This window comes from Chinchilla lanigera, unplaced genomic scaffold (assembly GCF_000276665.1).
Source record: "Chinchilla lanigera isolate Chin_1 unplaced genomic scaffold, ChiLan1.0 scaffold00050, whole genome shotgun sequence".
Taxonomy (NCBI): Eukaryota; Metazoa; Chordata; class Mammalia; order Rodentia; family Chinchillidae; genus Chinchilla; species Chinchilla lanigera.
In genome coordinates this window covers 7,237,467-7,257,677 of record NW_004955451.1, presented here as the reverse complement: position 1 = coordinate 7,257,677, position 20,211 = coordinate 7,237,467, and the positions used below count along the sequence as shown (strand labels likewise).

General features: G+C 39.2%; 1 protein-coding gene across 3 annotated transcripts in view; it reads right to left on the bottom strand.

The window, feature by feature from the left end:
* The window catches only part of Mmd (monocyte to macrophage differentiation-associated), an 86,547-nt gene that overhangs the window by 50,025 nt on the left and 16,311 nt on the right, over positions 1 to 20,211 (bottom strand). The gene's annotated exons all lie outside the window — the stretch shown is intronic.

The following is a 20,211-nucleotide window of genomic DNA, read 5'->3' as shown; positions in this document are numbered from 1 at the left end:
GTAATACATAACTTGCTGAAGCTCACCCAGCACGTTCGTCACAGGCTGCCTGGTTCCACAATGACTTGACACTCAGCTCACCAATGGGGTTCAGAAAACACCAGAATGCTTTTCAGAAAATCAAGTACTTCCAGAGAAAACACTTTGCTGACTTCTTCATTGGCTGATGCGGATCAGGTGTAATAAGGGTGGCCTGAAGCAGAACAGCGTAGAACCTCCTCTTCTAGGAGACTGGGGAAGGCTCTGAAGCATATTTTCCCAAGTCCCCCTTAAGCCCAGGCAGTCTGCTTTGACTTCATGGCTTGTGACTACAGTGAAAGCCTAAGTGATAATGAGGTGTGCGGCAGAATGAGGGTGTGTTCTGTTGCACGGAGCAGGCCCCTGATGAGAACAGCCCAGCTCCCCTTGCAAAGCAGCTAGAATGCACAGTGGCGCTGTTTCATGGAAAAATACCGCCCCTGAGACAGTGCGGGGATGTAGGTGGCAATGGCACAGAATGTAAGAACATATCGGCACTGTCTATTTAAAACAGCAGAAGCAGCAGAAAGACATGAATGCAGTAATCCTAACCTTGTTAAACTAAAAACACTCCCCAGGTCCTCCTGGGAAACTATTTTTCTTCACAAGGAGGAGGTGAACGAACTTCTTTGAGGCCAGTTGCATTTGGAAATTTTCCTACTCTTCTCGCTAACTAATGCGCACATAGGAAGAGAAGCCATATCCTGAGGACACCCAGATAAAATGCACAGGTTTGGAAGGAGCTGTGTTTTTAAAAGGTCTTCCTTTGCGTTAACCTATTCACGAACCTTTGGCCCAAAAATTGAACTGAGAAAGAAAATAGACTTAAGGCTGCCTGGGTTCAGTGGGGCCCTGCTACTGACCTTAGGCAAGGAAACCTGTCTTGTCTGCCTGAGTTTTCATCTGTGAAATGAGGTAGGATAATTACCTATCTATAAGGTGTTCCATAGTGATTAAATAATCTATGTAAACTAGCACACTGCCCGATACAGAAGAAACACTCAATTGTTTATTATTACTCCTAAAATTCAATCATAAATATGGATAATTCTGTTACCTACTTCAGACTTCGTACATTTATATTATCTAGAACCAATCATTATAAAAGGTCTTCAGAATAGAACTCCATAATAAAAATTTTAATGCCCCAATAGTCAAGAAAATAGATAACTTTTATTTAGTGTATTTATTCACCACTGTTGTAATTAACAAAAAAATACATTTAATTTCTTATTGATGAAACAGGGAGGAATTTGTGCTCTTAAGCTCCATCTGTTAAGCATTGTTTATAAGAGTAATAAAGCTAAAAAAAATCTAAAATTAAGTGACTGATTAAACAAAATAGGCTGCACTTTCAGTTCTGAAAAATAATGGAATCATTCAAAATTCTGGCTAAGTTGCTGGTGTACATGAGACCCAGGCTTCAAATTTAGTGAAAAAAGAAAAGGGAAGAAAACGAAAAAAAAATCTAAAATCTGGCTATGAAATTCATATAATAGGTGGAGAAAAAGCAGTACTAGATAAAGTCAGATACATAAAATTATAAAGTACGGCTTTGAGAGGTTCCTCAAGCTGAGAGGAAGAACTTAACCCACCCTAAAGATAGAATGCTTGATGGTTTGCTGGGTCCCATAGTGAAAAAAGAATTTTTAGGAGTGTCAGTAAGAGGCATGGACAGGGTTTAGTAGGCAAAAATTTTAGGACACTCAAGACTGGAACGTGGGTACGCAGAGAAATGAGACACACTATAATTTGGAAGTGGGAATCATTATGTGTGGGTTTGTTTTGTTTGCTGACAGGATCTCACTATGTAGTTCAGGCTTGACTTGAACTCTTGGTGATCCTCCTGCCTCAGCCTCCTGAGTGCTGGGACTATAGGCCTGCACCACCACACTCGGCTTGTTATGTGTCTCTTCGGTAGTGGACATCTGTCCTCTTGGGTTTGGTGGGGAAGCAGACCCCATGCTTCAGTTCTGCCTAGATCATTGTTTGAGAGAAATGATGCACCCCTTTTCAACCCCCACAGCAAGATATTGGTCCATTTACAGGGGAAATCCTAATTTACAGGTGAGGCAGGGATCTGTTGACAGGTGAAGGGAAATTGCCCTGGCTTATTCTGTTCTTGGAGATGAAAAAGGAAAAAGAAATCAAAACCGGGCTTGTGTCCTGAAGCTGTAGGTTTCATTTTAACGTTGTGATTGTCCTTGTCTCCTTTCTGCCTAATTCTTTTCCTTCTACCTCCCCTCCCCTTCCCCCCCCCCCCCTGATTTTATTCCTTATTCTTTTTTAATTTTTTAATTTAATTAATTTATTTTAATTCCTTCTTAAGGAGTGCAAAAGACCTATTTTGTCTTCCTGTAACTGCTTTAGACTGAGGACAGGCATTGATCCTACCTAGGCAGGGATCAAAAGTCTCACCCTGACTGATTAAAAGGAGAAAAAGGAAATGGGTTTTGTTGTTTGATGAAGGACCGTCTTTTCATAGTCACGAGCAAGAGGGCAAAGACACCAGCAAGTCATTGATGCTTAAGCTCTATTTTATAACCTGGTTTAACAGGTTGGGGCCAGAAATTTGTAGTAGAATATTGATGAATAGTGGCTGTAAAAATAGCTGAAGTCAGCATAACCCTTTATCTTTAATATTAACCTCTATTTATTGAGACATTGATCTAAAAATAACAGAGGGAGCTTAAGAGCACAAATTCCTCCCTATTTTATCAATAAGAAATTAAATGTATTTTTATGTTAACCACAGCAGTGGTGAAGGCATGCACTAAATAAATGTTATCTATTTTCTTGACCTTTGGCACACTACAATTTTTATTATGGGGTTCTATTTTGAAGACCTTTTGTAATGATTGGCTCTAGATAATATAAATGCACAAAGTCTGAAGTAGCTAACAGAAAGTTTATAACACAGAAGTAATAGCGACTAGTATCTGCAGTGTTTGTATTACCATTTTTATTTTATAGGCACGCCTATACAAAAAGCTAAATCTTAGCCTAAGCAGTACTTTAAATATCCTGATGAGAATATATTAAGAGAGGCAGAAAGACATTTTTGAATAGCTAGTGAGAATGGTAATCAAAAGTTGTTCTGGCTGTGAGGTACGGGAGTAGTCAGAGACTGCCACCATGGGCTGGTGTCATATTTGGAGACCTGTTTTATACCTAGCCTAGCTTTTAATTTAGTATTATTCCTATCTGTCTATAAAATTTTGGTTATACTTTTTTGATGGGTGTTTAAGACCAGGCTAGGGCTGGGGATTTAGCTCAGCGGCAAAGCGCCTGCCTGGCAAGCGCAAGGTCGTGAGTTCGGTTCCCTGTACTGGAGAAAAACCAAAAAAAAAAAAAAAGACCAGGCTAAAGTGAGACTTATGTTAATTGAAATTAATTTTTCTCTCTATATTTGTCAAGGTCAGTTCAGGCTCCTCAGGGGTTATTTCTGTGGCCATGTGAGGAGCTGCTTCGTTCCTCTATAGTCTTTTTGTTTTATCAGTGTCTTCTGCCAGGATGGGTCACAGTCTTTGCTTGATTATATGGCTTCTTTTGGGAGCATGGGGACAGCCCCCTTTTTAGTGATCCTCCTTTCCGTGCAATGTACACTGGTTGATGCATGTCCTCCGGGGTCCACAAGCTACCTGCTTGGGAGGTTGGATGACTCATCAGAGTTGTAGGATCTTTGTAGAGGGGTCCCATCATGCTCTGGTCCCGGTTAACCTTGGAAGGGAAGGGCCAAAGTACTGGCTGTCCTCTTAGTCATCTTTTTAACCTTTATCTCCAAACTTTAGTGGTTGAACACCCAGGTCAGTTACACCAGTATTAAAGTGGAAGCTGTAGGTTTAAGTATCATAATTTTATCTGGATATCGAGCACTTTGAAATATAAAGTATAGTCAGGGAGCTGCTCTTATGTTGTGTTAGAGGTCAAATTCTTGCAGAATGTTAACAGATAAAGTTAAAGATGTATAATATGCCTTTAAGAGTTCCTGTGTACTTTTGGAAAGAGGGACAGAGAAGAAATACAAGAAAATATGGGATCCTATTTTAGATCATAAGGTCAGGCTACCTGAGTCACCCACCTCATTCTAGGGTGACACTACATGTACAGCCTGCCTTACCCCAGGGTCATGCCCCATGCATGACATGCCACAAACCGGGGCCACTCACATAAGCAGTGCACCCCAACTAGGGCTGGGCTATGTGTACCCCACCTAATGCCGGGGTCACAAAGGGGTATAGCCTACCCAGTTTCCCAGAGTCAGAACTGCCCAGGGTGGCAGCTTTTTCCTGTTACCCCAGGGTTAGAGCCACCTGCAAGTGGCAGCTCTGTCCCGTTACCCCAGAACTGGCACTGCCCAGGGGAGAAGCTCTGCTTTGTTTTCCAACATTGATTAGTCTCGCCATTCCTGCTAGTCATGTAGAAATCTGTTGCTCGTTTCTAGAACAAGCACCCTTGTTCCTGGCACACAGCTATCCCAGACTTCACCAGCAGATCAGGAAAGAAGGAAAAGGAGTTGTTCTCAACAGCTGGGCTTTACTAAAAACTGACCCCAAATGTCTAGGAAACTATAACGTATACAAGGAACTCAGAGAGGGTTTAAGAAGTATGGACATGTCACTTAGCAACTACAAATCACATACCAACCTGAGGTATAATAATACTAGAACCAAATAAAATGGAGGAAGCAAGCTAGCATTAGAAAACCAAGAGACTCCAGGAAAAAAAAAAAATCAAAAAGCAACTATAGGTAGGGCTCCACAGAAAGTCCTAGGACCCAAAAAGACACGGCAGACAGCTGAGAAGGCAGAGGTAGGGCCTTTTCCTAGTTTCTTTTCTGCCCATTTTAAAAAATCTTATCTCATTATGAAAGGCATATTTAAAACTTTTTAAAACCACATATTTATACTGTTTAATTTTTACTGCCTATATCTTGGAATCTGAGCAACTACTTTGCAGATAACAATACACAATATATTAACCCTTGTTAATCTCCTATTATCGTGTTCTGAAATTCTGTGTCATTGTTTTTTTCTCTTTAAAATGAAATAAAATTTAAAAATATAAAAAAAAATACAACTAAGTCCTGTAAGTAGGGGGAGAAAAGATGAACAAGAAGTATATGAACACATATCAGGATGAATAAGCTGGTAAGTTTTAATTTTCTTGTCTATGTTTCCCAAAGAATTTTCTAGATAGTGACATTTTTAGGGTAAAATGTGTGAAATATTAATATTAAAGTTACTCCCTTTTTAGTATAATCTACATGAAGGCTTGAGGGATGTAGCACTGAGTGTCATTTCTGCTTAGTTCAGGTTCAGAAAAGCAGAGCTAGAGGGAAACAGAGTAGGTAAAGTAATTTTCCCAGCTCCTAAAATGTTCATAGTTGATTTTATAAAAGCTTTAACAAATGAACTTGACTTTTCCTTAGAGCACAATGTCTAATATTCGCACCTTAGTTTCTCATTAACTTTCCTGTGGTTGCTTCAAATGTTCCAAAAAAGCTAAGCCTTGGTCCAGCTGGTCAGCAAGAGCCCAGCTCGGCACCCATGATACATACGATGAACTTGGTTGTTCTCCTTCACACCGCTCATACTTCTCCTGTTATCTTTCATCTACCAAACTACCTTTACCCTGAAGCCAGTGCTATGCTGGAAGCTGGGAGGGGATGTGGAGGAGACACATCCCTGCTTTGAAGAGTTGGGTCCCAAAATCACAGAGGAGGAGACAGTAAAGCTACGGATGCAACATGACAGGAATATCAGCCCCATGGAATCAAAGAAGGCCGCTACCCATGCATGGGGCTTGGGTCAATAGCACAGCAGAGGGATCTGGCGTCTGATGGAGAACTGGAATGGGGCAGGTAAGAGAGGGGCTTGGCTTAAGAACATTTTGTACCTGAGCAGTGGTAGGCACACAAGTACAGTTAAGGCAGTGGAAGGGCACAGGTGCTGGGGAGGAAGATGAGAAATTCTGCAGCAGAGCTGTGCGAAGGCGTGTGTGTGGCGGGGGCTCCTATGGAACAGTGGAGATCACCAGTAATCAGCATGCTAAGAGTCCACACTAAGGCATGTGGCAGAGTTTTACAGGCTAATAGTCAAGTTGTGAGGCAGGGGAGACGTGGGATTTATTTTAGGAAGATGATGGTAATGGCATGGAAGACCAGCTCCTATGAGGGGTGTAAGTGAGGAGGTAGCTGCCGTCGACTGCAGATTGCTACCTAGGCCTTTTTAGGGCCTTGCAGTGGAAAAGAAAGTGAGGAATGTGTTCAGGGAGTCATCAATAAGGCGGAAGTAACAGCTGTGGCTGCCTTGTTGGATGTGGGGAACGGGAGAAGAAAAATCAGGGATTGATGGATGGCCGTGGCCGCACTATTAAACAAGATGAGAAATGTCAGAGAAAAGGACATGGTGGCAGAATAGGAAAAGATAATGAAGTCAGTTTACATAGGATAAGGAAAATATGCCTGGAGGAATTCGGGCAGGTGATAAACTGCCTAACTGACATTAGATATAGCTTTTGTCTGCCACGCACAGGAGGGAGGTGACTATATATCGTGGGTGGATGCTCTAGCTATGGATGTCACCCCAGCGAACTATAGAATTCTTGGGAATAATAATGCTTTGATATTCAGTTCTCAAAATCAGATTGGATGGAGATTTAGCTGAGCCTCTAAACTGTACAAAAAGTGTTTTCTTTCCCATGTCCATACCTTATGAGTTTTCTGTTCAAGCTTTTTTGTTTTTGATTTGTTTTTAGAAATACAGTAGTGTATGACTAATAGGGAGGCTTTGAAATTGGTAAGACCTCGATTCCTATATCCCAGCCCTTTGATTTAGGATGAGGCGATTCAATCTCTGACCCTTGTTTCTTGCACCGTAGAAGAGGGAGAATGACATCTAACAGGCAGAGTGGTTAGGCTTATGGCAGGATATGTGCCTGGTTGGTTATATAAATCATGTAACTCATATTATGTGAGCTAAACCAAAAGGCTTCTCTTGGTAAGGACATATCATCTATAACACTTAAAATCTTCAGACCCAACTCCCATATTTTAAGTTGATAATGTGTGTTGAGCTGGCTCTGGCAGTTCAATTATTCAGAGGAAGGACAGCAAATTCTAAATGAAAGGGTATGTTTGTTTTTCATTCCACTCTGATTTTTTTTTTTTAAATTAGTACACAACTTATAAATGCTAGATGAATTTGAGTTCTCAAATACATACTATTACTTCCAGTCATCTGATTTAGACACAGTGGAACAAATTCAAGTAACAATTTTATTTCAATCTACAGCACAATATTTTACATATATTTTAGTGGTTTTGACAGTATTACTTTTGAGCAGACTTTCAAAGAATCCACAAAAAGTTAACATATTAAAAGCAAAACACACACAATAAAACAACAGGCATCCAGATGTTTAGAATCATGCATCTAGGGGTGGTGTGACTGGTGTCATCACTAGGTACCTTGCCTTTTTAAGAATTCACCAGCAAGTGTCAGTTCCTCTGTTTCTTATTCCCCTATGCCTCACCAAACAGTTCTGAACGTACACATCAGATAAATTCTCTTTTAAAGCAACATCAGTATAAAATTTCAGTTAGTCAGCTTATCGTTAACTGACAATTCCAGTGAGCAAGCCCATTACTAGAAAAACAGGCTATATGGGCACCTGATCTAAACGCAAGGTTATTTCATTTCTTAAAACACCAATAGAGCAACTAATATGTTAATCTTAATATAAGACAACGAGGGAAAACCAAAAAATAATATATACATATATAAATACCACTCCACTGAGTCAGGATATAACTCATGGACCACAGACATGAGTTTCTACTTGTCAATTCTTTAAATATCTTTTTTTTTGTGATAAAACAAAAACAAAATCAAAAAGCAATATACTGAGAGATGCAGAAGGAAGGCAGGAATGTGAATTTATGCAACTAGTTCCACAATTTAAAATGAGTATCAAACAGGTACAAGAAAGCCAAGTGACAATGACTTTACCACCGGGCACCACACAGGCAAAAAACAATTATGTATTGTATCATACAGCTTAGCAGATAGCCACTCCCACAAGACTGTCGTAATACAGACGGGATACTCATCCACTACCAAAAGAGACCCTGAAGGAAACATGGCAAAGGCATAGAGAAAAGTTGGATCTCTTGAAAAAGTGAATGATAAAAAATACTTTCCCATCACCGGTGAACCAAACTAGGTCTTGTATATGGACTCAAACAGCACTGAATTCAGAGTTAGAGGTTGGCAGAAAAGTTTGGAAAACTGTAGTCTTTAAAAATTGGCAATTTCTTCACGTTTCATAAAACTGTCATAAGAGGTATAATGTTTGTTCCTTTGTGGAATGTTGATCGCTTGCTGCAAAAATTTACAACATGAATGAGGAACCGCAGAGATGTGCTTCAATGAAACAGTCTTTAAAAAATTTACAAAAACCTAAAGTTTCTATTTAAAAAATAACCATGTTATGCCAAGATGAAACATGGTAAAGAGTAGTGTAAGTTCTTTCCATGATTCTTTACAGTGAATGGGAAAGGGATAGAAAGAATTTCTTTTTCTTAAAAAGGAAGTTTTCTTATTGCACTGACTTTTACAACCTCACCTAATAATTTAGAAAACCCATGTAGTAAAATCTGTAAAATGAAAATACAAAATTCTGGTTTGTAAACATCAGCTGGCCAGATCTATCCAGAGTCCTTCAAGACAGTGCGATGGAATAAATAATTAATTCTCTACCTTATTTGTTTGCTATGTGTCGGGGGGAACATCCCAGGACACAGCTTTTACACTTTCACAGTAATTATATTCAAAAGATATAAAGAAAGTCAGTGCGGTTGGTTTCTCCCACCCTGTGCAATTTTCAGCTCTTACCCCACCCCAAGTGCCATAACTGAGATAATACTGGTTTGGAGACCTAGTACAGACTGGTCATAGATGGCGCATGAAGTCTGTGGGACTTCGGTAAAGGTATTTCCAAATGGCGTAGTAATGCACCGCAGCTGCCGTGGCCACGAACAGGTGCCAGATGGCGTGGGCAAATGGAATGATGCCATCGCTCTTGAAGAACACAACTCCCAAGCAATATATCAAGCCCCCACACGCAAGTTCGTGAAGTCCGTCGGTGTTGTTCTGTCAACAGAGGAAGAAAACAGAAAAGCGTTGGATGTTACTGTGATGTGACAAGCTACAGAGGTAACTGTCACGTCCTTAGGCTCCTGATTTTCTAGACAATCAGAAGCTCAGTGTGACCAGAATGCTAAGCTGAAAACAGCAACCAGAAACATAGTCTCTCGTCCTTCACCTGGGTCACCCTTCCAGTTGGTCTGGATCAGATCGAACATTACAGCCACACACTAGGAAGCAGCACATTCTGCTCCCTGAGTGCATGCTTAAGCAGACTGCAATCGTAGCAGACACAGCAGCTCACTTTAATGAAGTACAGTTCTTGCTTCTCATCTTCCCCTTTAAAAGCTTGCTCCCCTAGGCAGGCAGACAGGCCCAAACTACTCTACTGATAATTTACATATCAGCCGGGGTTTGTGCTTCCCTTAGACCTCTTCAAACACCATAATGATTGCTTTTTCAGACTTCCTGGCTTGTGCGAGTTTATAGCTTCCTTATGGCCAACACAGGAAAATCATAGCTAGAAAGAGACGTCCAAGGTCATAGGTATTTCCCTAACCTCCTAGATGTTTCCAGTCTTTTTTTGTCTTTGAGCTGAACAGGAAGTTAGTAGTCACTGTGTTTTTTGACACCAAGAAATTTTTTAAGCTCCTCTTGGTTTTCCAAATCGAGGCCCACCTACGTGATTAAAGTGGCTTGTATGAACGAGAGGGGAAAGACAAGAGGCGGTGTTTGGAAGCTGACAAAGAAACAAGTCAGTGCCCTGGATTTCTGAGGACTCACAACAGAAAGGCCGCCTGACCTGCAGGCCTGGGTACTGATCACGGCAGCCTTGTGAGCCTTACAGCAGGTCTTCTGGTCAAACCCAGCAAGAGCAAAGGGAAGCTGACCTCAGCTGTATGCTTCCCGGGCCTAGGCTAAAAGCAGTGATAACAACAGATGAGCAGGAGCTAAGGACCAGGTGTGTGGATCAGTCCTATTTTTAACATTCATGTTAAAATAAAAAACAAAAAACAAAAAACATTCATGTTAAAAGTTACAAGGTTTTTGTAAGCTCCCAAAGAAGTGGAGGGAGCCAACCCATGTTGACTGATCAGATTTCCCATCCTTAGTAACAACAGATTTTGGCCAGATTTTTCAAAAATGAATAAAAAAAATATATATATCATAGACATTTATTATTATTTCCTAAAGGTTACAGAGCAACAAATATGCACTAGACAAAATTCTCCATGCGCATTAGGAACACTTTTCTAGGATAGGGTTCAGGTTTTCATCAGATTCACTAAGGGATGCAGGACTTCCCAAGTAATCACAGACCAGAGCAGCGAAGGAACCTGGGCAGTCACAAAGGGCTGTCCACTCTTGTTTTGAAAGATACCAGCTTTAATTCTGGCTGTTTTGACAGAATCACTTTTTCTTTCTATTTCTATTAAAATAAGCAGGAGACCAAACCAAATACACAAATTGGTTTACCTATGAATAGCTCATGGAGAAACACTGACCTTACCAACTTTCAGGGACTAAAACAGTTAATTGTAAAAGAGTTTTCTTCATTAGCTATGTCGTTATGGTTACTAAGTAGCAGGCACCATCTGAAGCACTTCCCTATATTTACCCAACTTCATTTCCACAACAACCCTAATTTAGGTCCTGCTATTATCTCCATTTTACAGATGGGGGTGTGGGGAATGACAAAAAACACAGAGAGGTTAAGTAATTTGCTCAGGGTCACGTAGCTTTCAAGTGTCAGAATCAATATGTGAATTGAGATGGTCTCGTTTCTGAACTTTTTTTTGGCTGGGGTCGGGGGGAAGGTGTTAAAAATCTGTTGACTGATTTAAAGACTAAGGTACAGATCTCACACGCATAACACGATTTTTGATAAATGTGCACACCCATATAGCCCCTAAAGTTTTCTGGACTCCCTTCCCAATGCTGGACACCCCCGGAGCCCAAGGTAACCATTGTTACTGGTGTTACCAAAGACCAGGTTCTAGAACTTCACCTAACACACACTAGATACACATTTCTGCACCTGGCTTCTCTTCTCCTCTGTCTGACATTTGTGGAGATTCTCGCATTTACTGTTACATATTCATTCATTCTACTTTATTGCTTAGTAGTCCATTGATGTAGTCAATATAATTAATTCTTTCTCTTTGGGGCCTACTGTGAATAAAATATTTACATTATTTTTCAAGTCAAAAGATGTACGTTTTCCAAATAAAAAATGTACATGAATATTTTTATTTGTTGGGTATTACCTATTAAGTCACTGAATAAATGTAGGTTTAATCATTTATAACTAAGCAATTTTCTGAAATAGTTATCTTTTATATTTGCCCCTACAATATATTATGAAATTCCAGTTACTTCACATCCTTGCTAGTCCTGGAGTTTTCTGTCTTTTCCAGGGTGCAGTGGTAGCTCCACCGGGTTGTAATTTTCACTATGCTGATGGCTAGTGATACTGAACACCTTTTGAAAGGTCCACTGGATACTTGCGTATTTTTCTTTGTGAAATGTTCGAATATTTCACCCATTTTTATAGGATTGTCCTTTTATTATTGATCTGGAAATACATACATAACATACACACTTGCTTTAAGGATGTATGACCATTGCCATCTATAACAAGAGTGACTATTTCTCCCAGATTCCAGCTTGCCTGTTCATTTCTTAATAGTGCCTTCTGAGAAGCAAAATTTTTAAAGTCCATCTTACAGTATTATGTGGCCCAAGCAACCTGTGCCTCTCCCAAAACTGGGATGATATGATGCTCCTACGTTTCCTGAAGTTTCTATATTTTCTAGGGACTTTACACTTTGGGCTTTATAGTTAGGTCTTTGAGCCATCACATTCATGTTTGTGTATGGTGTGAAATTGAAGTTTATATTTGTCCCATACTATTTGTGGAAAAAAATTCCATTCTCCCACTGAATTGCTTTAATTTCAAATACATGAAACTGCAATTACTTCTTTTAACCTTTCATCCTACCACTTAGCTAAATTTGCTTTTGTTCTAGTAACTTTTTGTGGGTCTCTTAAGATTTCCTATATACGCACATGATCAATGTCATCTGTAAATAAACAGATTTACCCTTTATTCTTTTCCACTATACGTGCCTTTTAGTTCTTTCCTCACCTTACTGCATGGCTACAGCCTCAGTTTAATGCTGAGCAGAAGGAGCAAGACAGACACTGTTCCATTCAGCATTTCATCATTTAAGTATGATACTAGCCAGCAGGTTTTTCATAAAATTAATTTACCACATTTATGAAGTTTTCAAGTTGGTAGAATTTTTCTTAAAACATCACAAAATACTGAATTTTGTTAAATGTTTCTTCTGTATCTACTGAAATGAGTAATGTTTTTCTTCTCAGTTCTCTCAGTGACTGAATGGAATAAATTTCAATGACTGATTTTTAAGTGATGTACCAATTCTGCAGTCCTAGAAAAAAATCTAACTTGATTATGATGTATTGTACATTTTCATATATACTGATGAATCAATTTGTAAATATTCTGGTGAAATTTGTTTCATGAAAAGTATTATCTTATAGTTTTATTTATTTTTCCCCAGTAATATCTTTGTGTTATTTTGTTGTCAGGGTAATAATAATATTTCTTATGATTAGGGAATTAGGAAGCAATCCCTTCATTCTACTTTTTGAAACATTTTGTGTAGAACTGGTAATATATCTACCTTAAATATTCAATTGACTTTATCAGTGAAGCTCTCAAGGCCTGGGGTTACCTTTGTAGGAAGCTTTTGGTTATAGATTTAATCTTTAAAAGATATATGACTAGCTAGATCTTTTCTTTCTTCTTGAGTCACCTGTGGGGCAAACTGTCTTTCAAGGAATTTGTCCATTTCATCTAACTTGCTTTTTTTTGGTTACAAAGCTGATTTAGTATATCCCCTCTTATCCTGATAATATTTGTAGGATCTATAGTGATGTTCCCTATTTTATTATTCATAATGGTATTTTATGGGTTTTTGTGTTTCTTGAACAATCTACCTAAGTTTTACCAACTCTAATATTTTCTTTTTTTAATTTTTAGTTTAATTCCTGGGTTAATGTTTGTAAATTGCTGATGGCAAGTAGCTTTATTGTTAGTATTTAGGACCCTTAGGAAATGACTATATCTCAGAGATGTCTTCCAGGTATAGCTGGCTTTTGGGTCTGTTGCAAGACCTTATCTCTTCAATTTATTGTGGATGAGGAGCTGCTTCCTATTTGCCTTAGACCCTGATTCTTTGGCACTGGCCTATAGTATTTTTACTACCCTTAGTCAATCTCAGTCTTGGGATACCAGGAAGAACAACTGATTCGAACAATTATGTCAGCTTGGCTAAAGTAGTACAATCAGCAATAATAATAGCATCAAACAGCCTAGAAAATTAAACTGTAGTAACTATTATTTGCCACCTTTAACCATATGAACAAGACTTGTGGTTTTATACAAAATCTAAACCAATCCAGAGAATTATATACAGTAAATAAGCCCTAAGTATGGCAATTATTTTATCCTCAGGGGAGAAAATTTAAAAGGTGTTAAGGGGAAAAATAGAGAAACGGAAGAAAAAGAGATTAGAAGCAAGGCTGGAGGACAGATACAGATTATGTAAACTTTGGGACACTGATGAAGGAGACAGGAGGGAAATAAAGAACGAAGAAATAAAAACAAGAACAGAACAGAACAACAAAACTAGAAACATTGCTCACTCTCATATAAAAACAAGAATAATCAAGAAAAAAATAAGACAAAACAAAACAAAAACAAGAAGAAAAAAAAGAGGAAAATAAGAAAACAAAAAGCCCACTTCAAGGTGTATCTCTGCTGTCACTGGTAGACAAAGTCAGCTGACAGAGTCCAGATCTGTGTTGATTAATCCTAGCAAGCCAGCAGAATAATGGACAGTCCCAGCATGCCTGCACCTTCAGTACCACTGACTGCGAGGCTGGAACCCAATTTGTTCAGCCTGCAATACTCTGTATGCCTCCTGCCGGCTTGAACTCAGCTTCTTGATCTCCCACCAAGCTGAACTTGGCAGCCTCACCTTGACACTGAGAGCTGCTAGATGGAGCCACCCAGCAGCTGCTCTGAGTTCCAAGCAACATGAGGAAACGAAGAAGGGGGAAGCGGGTCCCTGGGACCCAGGAAGGATCTGAAGCAAGAATTAAGCCCACAGGGAGAATGAAAGAGAGACCTGGACAAAGAAGGAGGTTGTCAGGGGCACTTTCTCACTGAGCCCTGACTCACTGTGGGGGAGGGTAGATCAAACCTGCAGATGCACAATGGCAACTGGTGACCCCAGGGGCCTCCAGAGAGAAACGCACCAGTGGAACAGTGCAGTGGATACAGTGAACTTCAGTGGCTGTTGAGCTATTCAGGTTCAGATGGCACATCAACTGATATCTGACAAATACCTGGGTACCCATGGCCTAGACAAGTGGACAAAACTAGTCATCATGCTAACAATACATACAGAGCAGTTCATTTCCTTACCAGTACTGCTCAGGCTGCAGCTCATTAATTGTTATGTTGCCTTTTCATCATCAGTTAGTCCAAAGACCTGGGAATTTAGATACAGCTGTGTTGTTTCATTTTCAAGTATTTGGGAATTCTCCACATTTTTGTTCTACAATTTCAATTCTCTGACATTCACTGAGGATTACTTTATGACTTAGCATATTATCTATTTTGATCAAAAGCATTTGTGTACTGCAGTATCTGGGTGGAGTATTCTGACATGCCAATTAGGCTATCCCACGGACTGTGTTACACAAATCTATCTTATTGCTTCATTCACCCATGTTTTTACTTTCTCATTCAGTTACTGAGAGAAGATTATTAAACTCTCCAATTGTATTGTGGATTTACTTGTTAAGATTTTTGTTGCACTTCAAGCTGCACTGCTAGGTTACACACCCTCTTCAGCTGGAATGGCCCTTTATTTTGAACTGCCTCTCTTCATCTCAGTTAAAAGTTCTTATCTTCATATCTGCTCTGACTGAAATTAAATAGCCATTTCTGTTTTCTTATGATAGTACTTTTACAGTGTTTTCTTCTCCATCCTTTGATCTGCTTTTCTATATTTAAAGTGTGTTCACATGAACACATATAGCAGAGTCTTACATTTTAAAACCCAGTCTAAAAATCATTGCTTTTTAATTGGAATGTTCAGTTCATTTTCATAACTATTATTCTATATTGTATAATACAGATAATTATTAACACAGTTTCTTTTATGACCCTCATCTTACAATTCATTTTTCTTTTCATTTCATCTATGCTTTATTACCATGTTACTCTTATCCTGATTTCTTAAATTAAATTGAATATTCTATTTTATCTTTCTTGGCCATTTAGCCATACTATTTACCTTTCTGCTATGTTTTTTTTGTTGACAGTTATTCTATGGGTGACAAAGTACATCCTTATCACAATATGAAATGTGCCAAATAAGATGTGTTTAAATCTTAATACAATAAAAAGACATATTTCCATTAATCCCCCTCAGAACACTTTATTCTTGCCACTTTCTAGAAGCAGTTTTAGAAGCCCTCCTTTGTGAGCATCTTTAGTTGAGCTGTCATGACTGTCTCTGTGTCCAGAACCAACTCAAAATGTTTACATTTCATAGTCGTTTTGATGTTGAGGAAGAGCCAGCACTTGCACAATGCCAGGTTTGGCAAATAAGGTGGACGAGAACACATTGTAATGTTTTTATGAGCCTTCCTTTCCATTGGATTGTACTCAATAGCAGCATTTACTGTATTTTTTGATCATAGCGCATAAAGACAGTTATTAAAGAGGATATGCAGGGGTGCTCCAGAAAGTGGCAAGAGCCCAGTGTGGTGGTACATACCTGTAATCCCAGAAACTGGGAGGCTGAGGCAGGAGGACTGCCATCAGTTGAGCCCAGCCTGGGCTACACAACAAGACCTTCTCTCAAAAACAAAACAAATTGGCAAGAATGATGGGAAGAGTGTGTTTTGAACGGAGGGGGAATAGACTGAGTTTGACTAATGGCAATGTGTCTTTTACTATAATATTTTTTAAAAATTTAAATGTCAGCTCTTCTACATCTTTATTATTATGCCTCGTCCCACACAAGGATGAGGCCCTTACAATAGTACACTTCATTTTCTCCACTTCCATCCTTTGTTGTCACATACTGGGCTTCTATATGTTATAACTCGACTTACCTTTTGAAGAAATTAAAAAAATGAGGAAGTCTTTTGTATTCACTCACAAATGAATCATTTTCCACACTTCTGATTTATTTTTAGCAGTACTGTTATAAATTTTAGCTGCAGTTATAGGGTTTTCCCTTTCATTGTTTTAAGCGTGCCTCTACACTGTGTTCTTGATCCCCAAATCTGATGAGAAGCCAGTGGTCGCTCTTCTCTCCTTGCTCTTTCCCTCCAGTTGATTTTGAGATTATTTTTTTCTTCATTATTTTTCAGTAATTTCAGCAGGAATGCTCCAGTATTCTTTTTACATTTATCCTGCTCTAGCTTCATCGTGCTTTGTGGATCTGTGGCTTGACATTTTTCACCACTTCTGGAAGTTTCAATCAGTAGTCCACTTATACTTCATTAGACCACTTGATATGGTCCAACAGATTACTAAGGTGCTATCCATTTTTTAACTACTCTTGTTTCGGTTGTGTTTCAGTTTGTGTAGTTTTTATGGACTTGGCTTCAAGTTCATGCACCTTTTCTGCTACAGTAACCAATCTGTTGTACATATTTTCTCCTCAAGAAAGTACAGTTCTTAGATTTTGAGTTTCTATTTGGTTTGCTTTCTGTAGTCTCCACTCATTTCCTGAGATCCCTCACTTGTTTACTCATTATGTTGTAACATGCTTGCATACAAATTTCAAAGTGTCATGTCTGGGTCTGCTCCTCTTGACCTTTCTTTCCTTAGGTATGTGTCATTTTCCTGTGTCCTGCCTATCTCCTAGTGTCTGTTTGAGATGGTAGGTATCAAGTCTGCAGAGTGTAGATTTTGTGGTCTTCCTCTGTGGATGGTTTTGTTCTGGCAGGCAGCTTACTGAAGGAGCAATCCGACCATTCTGAGGTTGGTATGGGGCACAGTTTTGACAGTCTAGAGCTACAGTAGCACTGCTCCTAAGGTGTGGTTTTGGTATGGTCACCTGAATGCTTGCAATGTCCAGCATGGCTGGTTGAAATGCCAATGCTTCCCTGCATTAAGCACTTTCTGGCATGACCTTCAAATAGTTACTCTCAACCAGAGCTTGCAGAGTCTTGCTCTGCACAAATGCACCTTAATTCCGGTCAAGAGAACTCCTATACATTTCTGGAGCTGCTTCCCTCAGTAGCTCGCTTCTCTCCCACTCCCCATGCAGCTGTCTCACAGTCAGAAAGGCCAATTTCTGTTTCTTCTTCCACTTTCTGGCTCCACTTCCTTTTGTTGCTATTTGGGAAGTGTCCAGGGAAACAACACGGAGAATTTGAAGTTTATTTTTTGGTTACTCTTCCCTCAAGATCATAGCCCTAGACTGTCGGCGTCTATGTCCAATGCCTAAAAAACAGTTACCTTGACTCTTTCTCCAGTTTTATAGTTCTTTGCGGCATGTGGGTTAAAGTCCAATGGCCATGATTCTGACGAGAGCCAGAGTTCTGGGCCTTCATTGACACTGGCATGCTGTCGGTTCAGGTGGCTTATGTGTTCTTTTGTGACTGGGACTCTGTCTAGCTCCCCAGCTTTTCTACAAGATTTACGCCACCTGCGCCCTACCCACCATGCATGAGCACATATCAAACAGGAATATACCCGACGCCATCAAACATTATAGCGAATGCTTCGTTTTTTAAAAAAATTACTACTGTAAAAGACACATTGCCATTAATTCCCTTCAAAATGGTCCCCTCTCACTTTAACACACTTATGCCCTCCCTTGTCACTTTCTGAAGCAGTTCTGGAAGTCCTTTTTCATGAGTGTCTTCGGTTGTGCTGTCTGGCTCTCCAATGACCCTTTTAAGACGTTTACCTTTCATGGGCATTCTGACTCTGAAAGATCCACAAGACACATGGTGCCAGGCCCAGTGAATAAGGTGAACAAGGACAGTGTCACGTTTTTACAAGCCTGTCTCTCCACTGGATGGCACTCAGTAGCAGCAGTCACCGTATTTTTTGTCATTCCTCATAAACACAGTCATTAAAGCCTTCTAGAACTGCGTCAGAAAGCGCAAGAGGAAGGGGATAAGTGAAATGAGAGGGACTATCTGGGGGACAGTAAAGGCAAAATGTCGCTACTGTAATAAATTTTAGAAAATTAAACACGCACTGTGTATTTGTAATACACTTGCAATTTAAACACTGATTGACTGTACATTGTGATCATCTCTTGCACACTCCATGTTGCAGACACAGAACTATTTTCAGTTCATCAAAGATGCTGGAGGATTCCCCCGGTTCAGCCTTCTCTCATGTTATATTCTCTACCTAGAGCACTCGCTTCACTCTGACCACCTCTCACCTCTGCCCACCTCTCCACATCAGCACCGGCACTGCTGTTTTGTGTTCCCACAGCAGCCTGAACTTTCCCCAAAGACATTACAGAATTTTATTACAGCCTCTTATTGAGTATGAATTGTATTTGCCTGCTGAATTCTAAACTATATGAAGGCAGTGTGGGGTTTATCCTGTCAGGTTATCATAAACATGAGTCACCTACTATTATACCACTTATGAAAATGCCAATTAAAGATTTGGGACACTACAAATACTAGACAAACCTGCTCTTATAATACCCAAAGGGAATTTACTTGAAATTTTATTCTAATAACTAGTAACTGATCTACATAGACTTTGCTTTATTGCTCTGGGTGTCCTGAATTACTCTCTGATTATATGGCCATCATGGACATTTCCTTATTTTTCATTTGCCTCTCTCCTCAGCATTCTCTGCTACCTCTACTAACCAACCCACATGTACTTTTGGTACTAAGTAATTACTAAAGCTTTTATAAGCCCTGCATCTCAAAAGAAACACATTTTGTTACATATTCATAAGGCATATTCCCTGCAAAAATTAAAAAAAAAAAAATAAAACAGAATCAGGTTTTAACTCCTACAGGTATACTTGTGACCAAGGCAAGTGCTATATATATAGTAGAATTATGTCCTTATGTTGCTTCTATGAGTTCAGGAGCAAAATCACAGGTACAGTTCTCCTGACCATTGCAGGAGGAAAGAGGGGTTCAAACTAAACACATGGAAACCTCTTTGGTTATCATACTAGTTAATGGCAAAGAAAACAGAGCATAAGACAATGGCGTACATAAAGGAACAAGTACCCAGATGGATGGAGATTGAAGCGATACATATTTCTTTCAAAGTGACAGATACACATAGATTTCTAAACAGAAATTCAATGTGAAAAGGAATTTAAAATACATAATGCAACTGCCTACTAAAGGTACTGTAACACTGCTACATATCAAAGTTCTCAAAAAGTAACTAAAGTGTAAAAAAAAAAAAAAAAAACTTTCTTTGGGTAGAGAAATATGACTTAAAATCAAGTGAAAGACAAAAATAACAGGAAAGAGATCTGAAAGATAATCCAGTAGAATGCTGAAGCAGATGCCTTTGAAGGTCCTTCTAACTGTTGAGACTCTACAAGTTGTTAATCTGTATTGTTTTCATTTTAAGATACCTCCAAATTTACCCTCTTCCAGAGAGTTAGTGTTAAGAAGCCAAGTAGTTCAAGCAGAAATATCTACCTTCATATAATAACATGCCTCTTTGGGAGAAGGGTTGAGAAAATGTGGTAGGGTGAAAAATAGATTATCTTAAGTAAATAAATACTGAAGAATATAAAAAGGGAAGAAATATACCTAGATGTACAGTTTCTCCAATCTCAGCACCCAATGCAAGTTGCTGGCACACTGTGTTATTTGTGCTTTTTTCTTTTAGTCTCTAGCTAGCTAATGGACATGTCCCAACTTCAAAAAGGTACAGTCATGTATGAATCCCACTAATACAAAGAAAATGACTACA